Raw genomic sequence first — 16,047 nt, 5'->3', positions numbered from 1 at the left:
CTTGTCCCAACTCTAAAAAACAAAACTTGAAATCTCATCCTGTTTGCCTTCCGGGAATATCCGTATGGCAGGGAAGCCCAGTCAGGCTCCGGAGTTTGCATGGTTTATTGCCTCGAACATTCTTGCATCTCCAGCTACCTTAGCCAGGAATGTTGACTGAAAACCGGAGAAAGTCCCCAGATTCTCTCTAGAAGGAAAAAAAGAAAGCCTTCTGTGCCTTACCTCGTAGGCTGAAACTTCTTCCCGAGGACTAAGTCGGAAAGGAAGGACTGATTTCTTTAAGCAGGAGCACAGCCAGAGAGCAAGCAGGCAGGCAGGCAGCCGAATACACACTGCTCTATTCAATAGAACTCCAGACCGCCCTTCCTTGGCCCCTCCCAGAAGTCCATGCTAAGTGAACACATATCCCCTATGTTTACAGTCGGCAGGCGGTGGTATGCATTGTCCTGTCGTTTTTCTAATAGGCAGCCAATGACGACACCCCAGCCAAGGTGGATGCAGCCTGCCTGTGGAGATGCCTGTCATTCCCTAGGCATGCTCAGGAAATCACTCATCAGAAAACCCAAGACCTAAAAAGCTCTGAAACTGCGTGCAGGCTGCCAAAACCAGCCTGCTCCATGCCCTTTTTTGGTTATCCTTAGCAGGGCCTCTGGAAGTGAATCCATTGTCAGGAACAATCATAAGAAATGTTAATCTTGGAGAGGCTGTCTTGTAGAACACAAATGCAGCAATAAAAAGAAAGCACAGTCTCTGAAACAAAAAGTTAACAGATCAGTTTATTGGGCGTGGGGGTGGGGAAGGCTTCTTACCAGAGAGAGTCTTAATAGTATATTTCTTTTCAAAGTACTTGTACGTACAAAATGAGTTTAAATTGTTATGCAATTCTAAAACCTGAAGGAAACAGGACCTGGGTCTGCTGTGCAGACTAAATTCTAGCCTGAAAGAGGCACAACTCCCCAAAATATGTCGGCATGTGTTATAAAAACAAGTGACCGAAGGGAAACCAAAAACTTAAGTCTTTTTTAGCAGGTAATACTGGCCAGAATAAACCTAAGGTCCTACAGGCTTGGATATCCTCACTGACTTCACTTTCCTCTCCTTATCTCTTTTGTTTCCTCAGATTTGGCAATGTGGAGATAGTACTAGAAATTCCTAGAAATTGATGCACATCAGAGAGGGCACGAAGAGATGCACCACCTGCTTTGGGCTGGGGTAGACAGATGCATATATCCCGCAGAGGTGACATAATGTTCAGGTGGCTTCTTGAAAGTGCTCTCACCAACCCTGCATTGGTAGGACGTGTGCTGTAAGAGGATCAGAATTAGGAGAGCTAAAGAGAATGAAGGTAACTGGCCCACACATAGTCTTGTCCTTTTCAATATAGAATTCACTCAATTAGTACTTAATTAAAAGTGAAAATCCCTTTTTTGGAGCACTTACTGTTTGTCAGGCCTGGGTATAGGTGCAAGATCTATGTCTCATTGTTGTATGTTTGGAAACTGTTTCATCACTGACCAAGAAGTTTCACAGTATTTTTCCTGGTTAATTACAAGTCCAGAGGTTGGTCTTTAAAAATGTGAGGTTTTACTATATGCCTTTCCCTATTTATGAAGATGTGACTTAGAAATGATCTCTGTTTACAAAAATGTCCCCGCCCTTTGTGCCTCTTTTAGAACAGTTGGGAAGTAACTAATTCACACTGTAGGTTTCCTTCTTCAGCCTTCCAGAATTAACGAGTTACCCAGAGGCGTCCATATCAACTCTGTACACTCATCTCTTTCTTGGGAAGGTTGCTTCCCTCGCCTCTTCCTGACTGCTACTACTGCACAGCCCAAAAAAGCTATAGCCGAGACTCCCAGGCAGAGGGAGAGATAAGCCTCAGGCATCCCAACATAGAACTAGGAATGCACGTTCCCAGAGAAAAGAATAAATAATGGTTGGTAGGAATCGTACAGTCAATGTTGCATTTCAGGTACACTGTGGCACAAGCAGGCATTTGTGGAACATCACTGTTTATAAAATTGTTCCTGTGGGAAAATGTCTTCTGATCCCAGATAAATGATTTAGAAATAAATTTTCGGAACACAGCCAGTTTTGTTGATGGGGACATCCCATATCTAGACAGGGAGGAAAGATAGAATACTACATAGTCTGGTAAACTGCTGGGCTTGAACATATTGTAGGGCGACATCAGGGAGTTCAAAAACAGCAAAATCAATGATGCCTGTGCAAAGATACGACCTGTGTCCAGAGAAGTTCCGGGTGCATGGTCTCCAGGTCGTATCCTCCATAACTCAGTGAGGCCTATTTGAAAGTGCTATTTTCCATTACTGCTGCTGATTATATCCTAAACCACACTCTCCCTGCTTGTATAAATAATGCCCTTTGGTGGAACAGCATCAGGGTATAATTTTGCAATCTATGAATAAAATAAATACCAGCTTCCCAGAGGAAAGAAAAGTTGTGCTACAAATGGGGAAAATATTATCAACAGGAAACACAGCAGGGACCTGCATTTTGCATGGTTTTTAGAAGATAAATGGCTTAGTATTTTTGGGTTATGTCTTTTGATTAAAAAAATAGTATGTTTCCCTAGATAAATTCTGGATATCTCATGTATAGGGTATAGTGGATGAGTGACCACACAACCTATTTTATGTATTTGAAATACACTTATCATGGAGGAACTATACAGTTTGAAGAAAAATTTAACAAATTTCATGTAGTGTATACCATGATATTGAAAAATTCTTCTTTCTTTGCCTTCTACTTTTTTTTAAACAATCAAGAATTTAAAAAGAAAGGAAGGGGAATAAAAAGAAAAAAAAAAGATACATGTTGCTGAATCTCTGCCATGGGAAACTTTACTTTCATAGTGTTTACTTTTTCCAGAGGTCATTTGTAAACAGCCCTAAAAATACATGAGATTTATATAGGAAAATTCTGTGAAATATATTTCCCAATTGGATCATCCCAGATACAGGACCGCTTGTCTGTCATAGGCTAGATCTACCTAATCAAACCGTAATACATCTAAAAAGACATTTGAAAATATCTGGACAATTCTTTGTATTTTTTTAGTTACAACTGAGGGTTTGCTATCATGTAGATCAGTAGCAAGAAATTATATTTTGCTCGCATGTCAACTTGGGAAAAGTAAAAACAGGCCATTTTTTAATTCAAAATTAGTTACTTCATTTAGTCATGAAAAATATACCTCCTTCCAGCTTAAAATGTCTACTTTATTCAATAGAAAAGAAGATTTGAAAATTTTAAAAGGCAGCAGAACACCCCTTGCCAGATTCTTTCAGTCAAATAAAACCTTTGCCAACACCCAGGTTTATCAAATGATAAAAGCAGACTGGTAGAATCTTGATATCAAAATTGGACACAAAAGTACCCAATATAATAGAGAATTTGGATTAAGTGCACTTATGAATGCAGATGAAAAAATCAGTAATTGAATCCAACAGTGTGGAAAAAATAGATAAGACCAATCCGGAGATGGTTTAAAATCTGAAAATCCACTGATATAATGTACAACATTAGCAGTTTAAAAGTAAAATAAAATAAATAAGAGAAGTAGAAAAAAGAAAAGAGAAAGATTGTCTTAATAGGTGAATGATACTTGGTAAACTTAGTAATCACTTTAGAAAAAAAATCTCTAGGAAAACTAGAAACAGAATCTTTTTAAACATAACGAGAGGCATTTACCAGAAGTCTATAGCAAACGTCATGCTTAATGATAAAATGTTAAAAGCATTCTCATTGATTATAATGGGAAGTATATAAAGTAACTACTATCTCTTCTACAACTAAAAAAATGTGCTAGATACCTAACCAAGACAAACAAATAGAAAAAAATAGCCACTGGGATTAGAAAGAGAAATAAATGTCTTTATCTGCTATATGATTATCTGTGTAGAGAATTCGAGAGGATCTACAAATATATTGGAAGTAATAGAAGAGCTTAGCAAGATTGTTGGAACTAAGGTCAAGATGCAAAAACCTAGATTTTCTGTAATCAGCTGTCTCTAATTTTTAAATATAATGGAAAAAGATGCTATTCATAATAACAAAAAGTGTTCATTACCTGGGAATAAATGTAATAAAATATGTGCAAGAAAGTTATAAAACTTGAGTTAAGGGCATGAAAAACCTGACCAAATGGTGAAATATATCATCTTCATGAGTGGAAAACCTGGAAGTTGTAAAGATATACATTCTCTTTGAAGTAATCCATGCATTCATTATTCTGATTAAAATCTCCAAATGACATACGTTGTATAACTTGACAAAACAATAGTAAATATTTTAAAAGTAAAGACCTAAAAATAGGCAAAGAGGTTTTTTATAGAGAAATTCTAATTAAGATAAATGCTATTCATACAAGACTAAACAAGTAGATCAATAGAATAAAGCAGAGAGCCTAGAAATAGACCCAAGCATATATGAGTTTTTTTTTAATAATAGAGGAGGTATTACAAATAAGGAAGAAAAGGGTGGATTACTCTATTAATGGTAAGGGTTACAATCAATTTTGTGGAAACAGAAAATTTAGATTCAAAGTTTCTACTACACACTACGATAAACTAGGTTACATAAAAAACAAACTTAGAAATGATTAGAAAAAATTGAAGGTGAATTTTTTATCATAGGTTATATAACATAAAAAACATAATTAACAAATGAAAAGACTGATAAGTTTGAGGATATGGTTAAACACGGCAGATCAAATAAGAACATTCATTTATTTCTGCTTCCCCAAACCTCTCCAGAATGACAGTAAAGAAATAAAAAATCATAAATAAATCCTACAAGACAAAGAGTACCTGAAAGGTATCAGTGTGAGTCCAGATGTCAGCCAAATTTTGGACTATGGAAAGTGGACTGATGGCTGGAAATTGACTCAACAGAGCTGAGAAACTGAAATCTGGTCCTGTGAATTAGGGTGCTGGCAAGAAAGACGCTGATTCAAGCCTCAGAATGAGGAAAAATTCGGGATGTAGAAGCCCTGGGAACCTCTGAGGACAGACGTTGGAGCAGAAAACAGATTTGTTGAAAGTCTGGGTAAGGAATAGTTAGAAGTCCAGATAGCGTCCTCTACCCCACACAACCAGGTGAGCATCTCTCTCTCAACCATACAGAAAACTGGAAGTTTATTCTGATTCTTCTTTGAAGTGCTGGACTCAGAGGAACCAGGTGAAGCAGTGAACAGGGAAGAGGCTGAATGCTGAAAGTAAATGTTTAAATGAAAGCCAACTCGTTGAACACTGAACATCTCCAATCGCCTCACCCTGCAGGGCTCCCAGGACACCAACAATCAGGTTTGTATCCCACAGACAGGAAATTGAAGGATTCCATTCCAGAGAAACTGGCATGCTCATGGAAAAAAGACCTAAACTCACAGATATTTGAGAGACATTGTCCAGTGCCCTTTAGTAACCCATTTGCAGCAACTTCCAATTGGCTACTTAGGACCTCATTCTTTTTTTTTTTTTTTTTTTTGAGAGAGTCTCACTCTGTCACCCAGGCTGGAGTGCAGTGGCACCATGTCAGCTCACTGCAACCTCCGTCTCCTGGGTTCAACCAATTCTCCTGCCTCAGCCTCCCGAGTAGCTGGGATTACAGTAAACCACGACCACGCCCGGCTAATTTTTGTATTTTTTAGTAGAGACAGGTTTTCCCCATGTTGGCCAGGCTGGTCTCAATCTCCTGACCTCGTGATCTACCTGCCTGGGTTTCCCAAAGTGCTGGGTTACAGGCGTGAGCCACCACACCTGGCCTACCTCACTCTTAAATATGAGCATCACATTAAGGAAAGAGGAAAGAGAGATTATAACAAACAGAAACACACACACACACACACACACACACACACACAAGAAAGGTTGGGTAGGAAATGGAAGAAAACTTGGAGAAAACTACAATTACAGTTCTTAGTGAGATAAGAGAAGATATTGTATCCATGAAACAAGAAAATCATGCTTTTAAAAGGCACTTTCAGTGAACAGAAAAGAACACTTGTATATGAAAAGTATGATGGCAGAAATTTACAAAAATTCCACTCAAGAAATGCAAGATAAGGTTTAGAAAAATCAACTGGGCATGGTGGTTCATGCCTGTAATCCCAGCCCTTTGAGAGGCTGAGAAGAAGGAGCCTAGGAGTTCAAGACCAGCCTGGGCAACAGGGCGAAACCCTGTCTCTATGAAAAATACAAAAATTAGCTAAGCATAGTGGCACATGCCTGTAGTTCCAGCCCTAGGGAGGCTGAGGTAGGAGGATAGCTTAAGCCCAGGAGGTGGAGGCCGCAGTGAGCCATGATTGTGCCATGCACCCCAGCTTGGGCAACAGAGGTAAATCTTGTCTTAAAAAAAAAAGTTCAGAAAAATCTTACAGAAAAATGAAGAAAAAGGCAAGCTGGAATAGAAAAGATAAAAGATAAAAACAGTACATAATTACACCTGAGTGTACATAAAAAAGAGGACACAAAAAAATAGTAAGAAGAAAATTCTCAAACGAGATAATAAAATAAGACTTCTGAAAACTAAAGGACACAAGTTTCCAGATCCAAAGGGCCCAATGGGCAAATACAATTAATAAAAACATATTTCATTCTGAAATTATCACGTTCCAAGGTTATATGCTTCACCCAAAGGGGGAATAATACTTTGGAGTGAAAATTAGAAGCCAAGGAGGAGGACAAAAATCAGGAAATAGAGAATGCAAACCCAGGATAGAGGTGAAAGGGTCCCATGATGGTAAAAGAAAATCCCAGGACAATAGCTGTATGGCTCGTTAAGAAAGCAACCATTAGATATTGAAGCAGTGGATGCCAGGAGGAATGTTTTAAGGAAAAGTGAGGTAGATAGATTATTCAATATATTCTTGGCAAAAGCACTTGCAATAAGTACATAGAAAATAAGTAAATGGAAGATTGAGGTCATTATAATTTTAAAAACAAACCATTTGTATAAGAAAGGAAAAGTAATCATTGGATACCATATAGTTCAACTGTAAGAAAAATTTACCACAGTTATAAGAATGTAAATATTGCACATTGATTTTTACCAAAATAAAGATGATGTCATTAGATTCAGAGGATAGCAGGCAAGACCATGTTAGTAGGATGATGGGGAAGAGAGCCAAACCTTCATTTTGTTCAGCAAGAAATCATAGATAGTGTCTACTACTGAAGATGTAATAAATAGCAGAATTAGTATGTCGTTTAGGCTCATGGAAATAAATGCCTAAAAGAACAGTAAGTCTGGGCACGGTGGCTTGCTCCTATAATCCCAGTATTTTGGGAGGCTGAGGCAGGAGTTTGAGGCCAGCCTGGAAAACATGCTGAAACCCCATCTCTACAAAAAATATAAAAAATTAGCCAGGCGTGGTGGTGCACGCCTGTATTCCCAGCTACTTGGTAGGTGAGGTGGGAGGATCACCTGAGCCTGGGAGGTCAAAGCTACAGTGAGTCATGTTTGCACCACTGCACTCCAGCCTGAGTGACTGAGTGAGACCCTATCTCAGAAAAAAAAAAAAAAAAAAAAAATTGTTCATTTATTCTTTGATTCACTCACTGAACAAATATTTACTGAGTTTCTACCACATGCCAGGGCCTGTTCTAGATGTTGTGAACAAGACACATTTTGATGGAGGGAGGCAGATAAACACATTAGCTAATACATGAATATATAATGTCAGGCAGTGGTAAGTGCTATAAAAAAATAAGAAGGAGGAAAGGAATAGAGAGAAACAGGGAAGTCTTTTCTGAAGAAGGTTTTCAACAGAGACGTGAATAAAGTGAAAGAACAAGCCGTGAGACTACATGAAGGAAAAGTCTTCCAGGAGGCAGGACAGCAAATGCATATTAAAGAAATAGCAATGAGCCCAGGGGACTTGGGGAGGAGGGAGAGCCAATGGCCAGATCCATCATCCAGAGGCTTCTAGCTATGGTAAGGACTATGGGGCTTGTTCCAAGATGGAAGCTCACTGGAAGATTTTGAGCCAGGAAAGAAAAAAAAAATCACTGTTGCTACCTTATCTAGAACAGGGGCAAGATTGTCAGAGGCGGAAACAGGAGGTGATTGCCCCCTCCAAGGCGAGAGGTGCTGTTGGGAGCTGAGAGAGCCTTTGAATTCTAAGACTTGGAGATTCACTGATGGCTTAGATGAGGGCTGTGAGAAAAAGAGAGGAATCAAGAGTGTCTCTAGTTATGGTCTGAATAACGGAGTGAATGTAAGTGCTAGTGAATAGAATGGGCACCTCTGAGGGAGATGGACATTTGCAGGGAGGGGTGGAAATCATATTAGACACATTTCAGGCATGTTACGATGACCACCAGGCATCCAGTGTGAGTGAGGGGAGGGAGCATCATATGCAAATCCGGTGTTCAGAAAAGGGATCGAGTCTTGGGATGCACATTTGCGAATCCTCAGTTTTTAGATAGGATTTAAAACCAGGAGTGAGTTACCTGAGGGAGTGCAGACAGAAAAGAGCAGAGATGTGGGAGCCAACACCCCAACATTTACAGCCCAGATAAAGGAGGCTGAGAAGGAGCTGAGAGCCATTGCTTAGGGGAAGAAGCAGTTGAAGGAAGGAGTGGTGTGGAGGACTCCTGCTTTTGTTAAAAGTCATATAGTATTATTTAACTTTTCAAACAATGTAACTTGTGATAGATTGGGTTATTGTTACCCAATTCACTTCCTCTTTTAATGGAATTCCTTGCAGCACTCTAAGTAGGTGGACTTGACCATATGGTTTACCTTGAGCAGTGCAATGTGGCCAGAGGTGATGGCGTGCCTGTCCATGCCGGAGGCTTAAAGAGGTGTCACATGTTTACTTTTGCCTTGAGCACCTGCCCTTTGCCATGATAACAGCATACCCCATGCAGTGGGTTGAGCAGTGCCCCCCCAACAATATGTGCATCCAAACATATAGGACCTTATTTGCAAATAGGATCTTTGATATATAATGAAGGATCTCAACACGAAATCATACTGGATTGTCCAGGTGGGCCTGAAATCCAACCACAAGCGACCTTATAAGAAAAAGACAGGGAGATTTGAGATACACAAGACACGGAGGAGCAGAGTGGATGACTGCAGAGGCAGGGATGGAAGCGACACACCTACAAGCCAAGGAGTGCTGAGGCTTGCCAGTGACCCCCAGATGCTAGGAGGGAGGCGTGGGGTCTAGTCTCCCCTCAGGGCCCCAGAAAAAGCCAACGACCCTGTTGACACCTTGATTTTGTACTCCTGGCCTCCAGAACTGTGAGAAAAGAAATGTGTATTGTTCTAAGTCACCCGGTTTGTGGTAATTTGTAACAGCAGCACAGGAAACGAATCCTCCCCAGACAGTGGCTGCTCTGCAGTTTGGTTTCTAGAATAAGAAGACACATGGAGCTGGGCTGGGCCGGTGAGTCCAGCCAACACCAGCAGAGCTGCTATTTTCCAGGCCTCATGTGACGGGAGCAAGAAACAAATGTTTGCTATTGTAAGCCACTGAGGTTTGAGAGCATTTTTTCTTTTTACAAAGAAAAAGTTAACTAATATTTATAAATATTAAGTAAGAATTAAACTAAAGAAAAAAACTTGGTTACATCAAGATGTAAAAATTTCTGTTCAAAAAAAGCCACCATTACAAAGGGAAAAGACAAGCCAAGAGAAAATTTTCAATGTTTAAAACAAAGAATTAGAATCTAGACTATCGGCCGGGTATGGTGGCTCACACCTGCAATCCCAGTACTTTGGGAGGCTGAGGCAGGCAGATCACCTGAGGTCAGGAGTTCGAGACCAGCCTGGCCAACATGGTGAAACGCTATCTCTACTAAAAACACAAACATTAGCAGGCATGTTGGCGCATGCCTATAATCCCAGCTACTCAGGAGGTTGAGGCAAGAGAATTGCTTGAACCCGGGAGGCGGAGGTTGCAGTGAGCCAAGATCACACCACTGCACTCTACACTCCAGTCTGGGCAGCAGAGCAAGACTCCATCTTAAAAAAAAAAAAATGTAGACTATCAGGGAATGCCTACAAATCAACTGATACACACACACACACACACACACACACACACACACACACACACACATACACAGAGAGAGAGAGAGAGAGAGAGAGAGAGAGGGAGTAAGAGAAAATTCAATAAAAAATAGGCATAGGATAAACAGTCCACGTAGGAGAACACTGCAAAGGTCAAAAGCCTTGAAATGATGTTCAACTTCATTAGTAATCAAAAAATGCAAGTTAAAACAATGATAACCAGATTGGTAAAGAAAAAAAGTTTAATCATGCAAAACTAAATGTTGTTGATGAGGTACAGAAACAAATTATTATACATTTTGGATAAGAAAGTAGATTGGTGCATTCACTTTGTTGAGTGATTTGACAATATCTAGTGACTTTCAGTACGCACATCTATATTCTGTAATCCCATTTCTAGGTATATCCTCTTGGGACGCCCTCACACTCTTAAGCCAAGAGATATGTCAAAGGAAGCTCATTCAAGCATTGTCTGCAGCACTAAAAACATCATTAAAAATGCTCCAACAGCAGCTGTCAGGGGAGAGGCTACAGAAACCATGATCTATAACATAATAGCTAAATACCTAATTATATAAATATATGTATAATTATAAAAATATATAATAGCTAATGCCATATTATATATGGTATTGGATGGGGTATTATACCTAATAGCTAAAACAAATGACCTAAATGTACCTGAAACTCAAAAGCATATTGGGTGGGAAAAAAGAAGCAGGTTGCAATTGAAATTATTCCATTTGTATGTATCATTTAAGAATGCATATGAGAATGGACTAGATAGTTTAAGATAAATTTAAGATAAACATCAAATTTAAGATAGTTGTTGACCATAAGGAGGGAGAGAGGGGAATGGTACTGGTCTTGAAATTAAGACATTTAAAATGTATCAGCAATGTATAAAAGAGGATCTTAAGCAATTATGAAAAAAAATACATCTGTTAACACTGCAGAGCATGTACACAGGTGTTTGTTATATTATTCTTAAGCTTTTTGTTGTTTTGTTTTTTTAACAAAATTGCAATATAAATGAGACATTCTCCCCGAAGAGCACTGGTAATCTGGTCCTCTAGATTACTTCTCGGATGTTCCTGTGACATCAGGAAAAGCCACTGTGCTTCTTTGTCCTCAGGCCAACACAGCAGCTCACTTGGGGCCAGCCCAACTAGCAGGAGAATGAACCTGCCCTGACTGTGAGGTCCTCAGCTTAGTCACACATTTGTACAAAGGCTTTGACACCATAACATCAATAGTCACTCTTTAAGGAGTAATAACTTAAGCCACAGCCTGCTTAGCACCTGCTCAGCGCTAAGTGCCACCTGCTTTATGAGTAGGGTGCAGATGAAATGAGAGCCTGCACTGACCCACTTTGATAGGGCCAGTCTCCTGGAGCAGCGGGTGGAAGAAGAAAGGCACTGATGGTCCGGGATAAGGCTGACGACCTGACAAAATGAAAGAGGGCATGATCAGAGAAGACCCAGTGTGGATGAAGGAGCTCCTGAGATAAATGGTACTGCTTCTCACTTCCATGGAACAGGACTGGCCATCCTCTCAGCCTCCCTATAGGAAGCCTCTGTCTCCTTATTTCTTGAGTTATAGAGGATGACTGGATGTCTCCATGTTCCACCCTTCCCAGTCCACCCATATTCATTGCTGTTGGATTTGCTCTAACCTTAGAGAAAGATTCCAGTTTCCAGAAATTTCTCCAGTCTCCCAGTATCTGAGTCATGCAAAACTGTGGCTAGATTTTTCTCAGCTGTTATTTGTTCATTCATTCATTTATTCACTCAACATCTGAGCATCTGTTACCTGCAAGGCTTAGTGTTAGGTTCTGTCCCTGTTATAATCTTGTCACTGTCACTTTGATATAATCAGAGACACGGTGTGTGCCTCTAGAGAACTGCTGTTCTAATGGGGAAGCTCTGACAGGCACAGGAGATGGACTCCAGGATGGCAAGTCCTGAGAGAGACCATTTGGCTCTGCACGTCTGCATGTGCTTACCAAGCCGTGCACGTTTCCTCTTCCCGTTCATGCTCAAGGAAGCCTGTCTGAAATCCAACCAAGACTATTTGGTGAGGCCTGGCCTCCCCTCCTAACCAGAAAACACGCCCTTCACTCATTTCAGAAAAAAAAAATAAAAAGCCAATCTTACAATTGGCTTTGCATTGCAGGCATACTTGTAAGGGGTGCAAATAAGAAAACATTTAAAATATTTGATCTATTTTGGGTGAGGTTCTGTAGCTTTGGCCTAACTGACTGTCATCTGAGAGGCAAGAAGCTAGAGTTTTCTCTTGGGGGATAGACTATTTTTAAGATCGGAAAAATATTTTTAAAGAGATTGCTGACTCTGGTGATAACTGGGGAGAAATGGCTGTTTGGATTAAGCAAACTGACTGTGTGATATAGATGCGTCTAACCACTGATCAAGCTCTGCTGGAGGTTTGATGGATCTATGTCACACACGTGCATGCACACACACACACAGGGACAGAGAGAGAGAGAGAGTGCACGAAGGAGAACTGAAATACCTTTGCAGCTTCACGGTCTCGCCCCTTTCTGAACCCTCACTGGGCCATTTAGCTTCATCTCACCTCACGCTGCTTTGTGCTCTTTCGTCTCTCTGTTGCTCCCTCCTGTCTGTCTATAAACATGTCCAAGAGTTGGGGTGAAAATACCTTTGACTGACTCTTGTTTCTTTTAGCTCCACTCTTCTCTTTCCTCTTAGTGTCAAATTTCTCCAAATGATTAGTTTATGAAGCAGCTCCTCCCCGTTCTTCATCCATGACCTCACCTCTCGATCCACAGCCATTTTGTCTCCAGCTTCCCTTCCTCCCTCCCTGTCTGCCTGCCACGCTCCCTAACTCCTCTTGCTTCTCTCTTTGTCTTTGGTGGCTCCTGACACCAGTGTCTAGCCTATCATCCTATCTCTCTGGCCTCTTGGTGTTTTCTACTTGTGCTTTCTTTTCCCTAAATATGGGCATCCTCCCAGGTTCAGGCCTGATCTCTCTCCTGGAAACAAATACCTACTTCACAGGGCAGAAGTAAGAATTAAATGAAATAAAATGCGTATGAAGTTGCTTTGCGAACTAACTGCTCATTTACTCACACCCAATAAGCATTTATGAAGTCGATTCTCTGCACCAAAACTTTTCTCAGTCCTGATGTATTAGGCCATTCTAACATTGCTAAAAATACCTGAGACTGGGCAATTTATAAAGAAAAGAGGAGGCTGGGTGCGGTGGTTCATGACTCCCAGCACTTTGGGAGGCTGAGGTGGGTGGATCACCTGAGGTCAGGAGTTTGAGACTAGCCTGGCCAACATGGTAAAACTACATCTCTACTAAAAGTACAAAATTAGCTGGGTGTGGTGGCCTGTAGTCCCAGCTACATGGGAGGCTGAGGCGGAGAATCGGTTGAACCCAGGAGGCGGAGGTTGCAGTGAGCCAAGATAGTGCTACTGCACTCCAGTGACGGAGTGAGACTCCCTCTCAAAAAAAAAAAAAAAAAAGAAAAGATGAAAAAAAGAAAGAAAAGAAAAGAGGTTTAAGGGGCTCATGGTTCTGCAGGCTTTGTAGGAAGCATGGTACTGGCACCTGCCCAGCTTCTGGTGAAGCTTCAGGAAGCTTTCAATCATGGTGGAAGGCAAAGCAGGAGTAGGTGCTTCACATGGCGAAAATAGGAACTAGCTAGAGAGAGAGAGAGAGAGAGAGGTTCCATACACTTTTAAACAGCCAGATATTGTGAGAACTCACTCACTATCCTGAAGACAGCACCAAGAAGATGGTGCTAAATCATTCATGAGAAATCCATCCCCATGATCCAATCACCTTTCAGGGCAGCACCAAGAAGATGATGCTAACTCATTCATGAGAAATCCATCCCCACGATCCAATCACCTTTGAAGACAGCACCAACAAGATGGTGCTAAACCATTCATGAGAAATCCATCCCCATGATCCAATCACCTCCTACCAGGCCCTACCTCCAATACTGCAGATTACAATTCAACATGAGATTTGAGTGGGGACAAATATTCAAACGATATCACCTGGGAATACATTGATACTGCATAAGACACTATACCTGCCCTTCTCGTAAAAGGGGCTTGCCTTTTGCTGGCAGATATACATGGAATCGCGTAAGTGCAGTAGAGCGGGGCAGGTTTCCCACAAAATTTCTGTGCAGTGGGGGTTATGTCAGGCAACCAAGAAGGAAGAGGTCATTCCTACCTTACTAGGGTTTTTAAAACAATCTCATTTGTTCTCATGTTGTTAACAATTAGCTCTTGTGATAACAAATAAAATGCATATTTCTACCCTGAACTTTTCTTTCTTTTCCGAGACGGAGTCTTGCTCTGTCGTCCAGGCTGGAGTATAGTGGCATAATCTCAGCTCACTGCAACCTCTGTCCCCGGGTTTAACCAATTATCCTGCCTAAAATAACTGGGATTGCAGGCATGCGCCACCACACCCAGCTAATTTTTGTATTTTTAGTAGAGACGGGGTTTCACCATGTTGGCCAGGCTGCTCTCAAACTCCAGACCTCGTGATCTGCCCACGTTGGCCACCCAAAGTGCTGGGATCAGAGGCGTGAGCCATCGTGCCCTGCCTGAACTTTGTTTTCATTGAGAATTAATGCACTTGCTCAGACACCTTCAATATCATCTTACTACCAGTACAATAAAGTTGAGGCTTGGCTGAGCATTTTAGGGGAATCGATAATCGTCCCTCTGCTTGCCTTTCCTACAATTCCCTGCACAAACTTCTCTCTCCCACTCTGATCTCCTTGGCACCAGCTCCACATTGTGTAGTGCACCTCCTGCCTCAGTGACTTCAGTCTTGGTGCTTCTCCTGCTTCACATTTGCCCACTCTGGCTCCAGACCCACATGAAAGCAGCCTCCAAAATCCCAGCACCCAGCTCTCCTTTCTCGGACAACTTGTAATCCAAGAAGTGAGGTCAGACTCTCATTTTCTCTTTATCATTTACTGACTTGATTTGATTTGATTGTATTTATGTATATCCATCCTGTTTCCCTAACTAGATTAACAACTAATTAATTAATAGTTGAATGATAGCTAATGAATAACTAATTAATCAATGAATAATTGACAAATATTTCTTGAGTGACTGTTATGTGTTACTCTACTAAGTCCTAGTGCCATTGTGGTGAACGAGGCAAACAGAATTTTTAAAAACCTAGTCTATATCATAAAATCATCAGCCATATATCATCCCTACCTATATTTCTCTTTTTTTCTCCTTTCTCTACTCCCTTTCTGAGCCAGAATTTAAAAATGCAAACAAAATATGAAGATACCTTGATAAAATTATTTATACTCAACTTGTACACAAACCTAGAACCGAATCTGAGAATGCAAGTTGGTGCCTGGGGAATGGTGAGTGTGGATTTGGGTCCAGGCCAGGAGCCCTGGAGTCTGGTTGTTTGTTGCTACCCTAATTAAGAGGTGCAGGTGTCTGGAAAGGGGAGCTAATGATACAGTCCTCCCACATGCCCAGGAATGCCAGGCATACCACACACAGAACTACCCTTGTATGGACTTTGGGGACACTTTGTTACATGTATCTTCTGGAAGGTAGAGAAGTAATAGCCATAATAATAACAAACACCTAAGTGTGGCTAAGGGTCGATTTAGAAACTAGAGTGCCAATTAGCTAAGTTAAAGTGGGAAATATATATATATATATATTTTTGAGATGGAGTCTCGCCCTGTCACTCAAGCTGGAGTGCAGTGGCACGATCTCAGCTAACTGCAACCTCTGCCCCACAGGTTCCAACAATTCTGGTGCCTCAGCCTCCTGAGTAGCTGGGATTACAGGCGCCTGCCACCATACCCAGCTAATTTTTGTATTTTTAGTAGAGACAGGGTTTCACCATGTTGACCAGGCTGGTCTCGAACTCCTGACCTCATGATCTACACACCTTGGCCTCCCAAAGTGCTGGGATTACAGGCGTGAGCCACCATGCCCAGCCAGTGGG

At 41.1% G+C, this 16,047-nt stretch overlaps 1 protein-coding gene across 30 annotated transcripts in view; it reads right to left on the bottom strand.

The window, feature by feature from the left end:
* CALD1 (caldesmon 1) overlaps window positions 1-16,047 on the bottom strand; it is a 236,492-nt gene that overhangs the window by 195,644 nt on the left and 24,801 nt on the right. For 24 of the 30 annotated variants that reach the window (XR_010585849.1, XR_010585852.1, XR_010585854.1 and 21 more), the window contains exon 1: window positions 223-334. The exons of the other annotated variants lie outside the window; for them this stretch is intronic. The gene's annotated coding sequence lies outside the window, so the exon portion shown is untranslated. Of the gene's footprint in view, window positions 1-222; window positions 335-16,047 lie in introns of those variants that run through there. 30 annotated transcript variants of the gene reach the window in all.

Source organism: Macaca fascicularis, chromosome 3 (genome assembly GCF_037993035.2).
Source record: "Macaca fascicularis isolate 582-1 chromosome 3, T2T-MFA8v1.1".
NCBI lineage: Eukaryota > Metazoa > Chordata > Mammalia > Primates > Cercopithecidae > Macaca > Macaca fascicularis.
Note: the sequence above shows the minus strand (reverse complement) of the source record. Positions and strands in the feature narration are given on the sequence as shown.